We start from the raw sequence: 2,361 nt of genomic DNA, 5'->3' as shown, positions 1-2,361 counted from the left end.
AACTCCATACGAAAAACACCGGTTGTCGCTAAGTTACGGGTAAAGTTAGGTGGTGCAACTCAGCTTCAGTGTTCATAAAAGCGTAAGATGCATATGGAAAATACTCTGCTGTACAAGTAAAAAAAGAAACAGATTTTTTACGTCTAACAGATTGTCATTAAGAAATTGAAGTATATCTTTTAGAGTAATACTTCTCTTCTCTCCTTCATATTTTTTGCAATTACCAACCCGTGTGTTCCTAACTGTAAAAAAAAAACTGGTTTATTTTTAAACTGTATATTCTGATTCAAACGGATTTAATTGTATTTCTTATTTCTTGATATCAAACTATAATACTTTGTCTTATAAACTAAAATTTACGCAGGCGAATCCACGTGCAAAAGCTAACGTCTTATGAATTGTACCATCGTATCGCACCCGGACCGTGGACGCCATAACCGACCTTGATTGGATGTGGCGGATCTGATCCTATCAATAACTATCACCGTTATTACTCAACCCTGCTACTGATCGGTTGTCCTCGATTAACTGGACTCAGGATCTATCATCGAGTCGTAGGGTCAAGTCTCCTGTTTGCGTCCACCGCTCTACCTGCGTCTAAACGAGAGATTACCTACAGCAGAAGTTAGTAGATACCTATGAAACACAATATTGGTTTTCTATGTAACTAAATTACTATTTAAAACAGGCGAAAATAACAAAGTACCTACATGTAACAATTACGTCTATTACTTAGTAAAGATCCACCGGTGCACCGGTTACCGAAGATAACTTCATGTCATGTAAACAAAATTCTCACGTAAATACTGATAACGTTTTATTCAAAACTAATCATTTGAATCTTAAAATGACCATCTCAAAAGTGCAACATAATAAAAACTAGCTATCAATAAACACTTGTGTTTGTCAAAATAGCTTGGAATTAACGTTTCAATACCAAACACATTCAGCTTTGAATCATTGGCTTTTTAGCCACCAACCAACGTCCAACTTGACCATGCATTGAAGCATTTAAATCCCATTTCGCATCTGCAGACCTCTCGATTAGTATACGAGTTGTGCGATTTTGCAGGCGAATTTGAATTCGATGCCGCCTGTGCTCCTCTTTTTGAAGCAGAGTACCAATAGTCAATAGAAGCTGCCAATTTTGTAAATTCATTATGATTCATTATGAAAAGAATTGGCTCAAATAAAGACTGAACTGTCTCCATATCTTAACATTCACAATATTATATTTCAATAGATATTTCATCAAATCAAATTACAGCTCGGTTTCAATGTTATTTGGTTTTAATTGTTCCAAAAATCATCAGTTTCTATTGGCGCACACTATAAGTAATTTACTAGAGATCCAATACCTTGACAGTCTAAGTTTGGATACGTACCAATAATTCTGTTTCAAGGAATTTTTATAAATAAACGGTCGGCTAATTAGAGAAATGAACATCAGAAAAACAAGCAACAAAAAATGGATAGCAGGATAAACAAGACAACATTGGAAATAACAAGGCATTATCAGGCCATTACGTAAATATAAACATCGTGTAAATACTTCATTGTACCAAACCAAGTACTTCCTTGGATTAATTCAATACAAATCAAAACATTCATGAAATCTCACTCTACAAGTACTAAGAGTCTCAAATGTTGCATGGGGGTTCCTTTTAGAACTTAGGTGCAGGACGGGATTTTACGAAACTCCATCCCTAAAGTGGTAAAACTTGATTCACACGCACGAAGTCGCGGGCGGCCGCTAGTTACTAATAATCCCGTTAACCCACGTCNCACTAACACTTACTTAAGTTTGTCACACAAAGGCACAACTCCAAATTGGACCACAGTCGCGGGGGCCGGATTCGACAAATATCGGCATGTCTCTGATTCAGCCCTTCTAGCGGGAAGATAGACGAAAGTATGGAAGGGGCACAAAATGTAGAACTCTTTTATCTGATCATTGTTTTCGATTTCTGTGAAAGCCATCTTGTAGAACTGACGAAAATGTGCCTCTCTAGTACAAAAAGTAAAAAACCAAAAATTTTGAGTTGTGCCCCTATATTATTAAGGGTGCGACGTGGTAAGCTAAATATGCTTGTGTTACGTTCACCACAAGTCGGCCAATCCGACACCTTCACCGTTCGGCTATCGTTGCTTCAAATAATATATCTATTTATCGCCTTTTTACGTACTGAATTAACTCCAATTACATTTAAACAATACTAGCTTTCCGCCCGCGGCTTCGCCCGCGTGGAATTTTGTCTGTCACAGAAAAACTTTATCGCGCGCGTCCCTGTTTTAAAAACCGGGACAAAAACTATCCTATGTTCTTTCCCGGGACTCAAACTATCTCTATGCCAAATTTCA

The sequence above is a fragment of the Ostrinia furnacalis genome, unplaced genomic scaffold, assembly GCF_004193835.3.
Source record: "Ostrinia furnacalis isolate ACB-3 unplaced genomic scaffold, ASM419383v2 OfSCF3022, whole genome shotgun sequence".
Classification (NCBI taxonomy): Eukaryota; Metazoa; Arthropoda; class Insecta; order Lepidoptera; family Crambidae; genus Ostrinia; species Ostrinia furnacalis.
The sequence above is the reverse complement of the archived record's forward strand: the minus strand, read 5'-3'. Positions refer to the sequence as shown.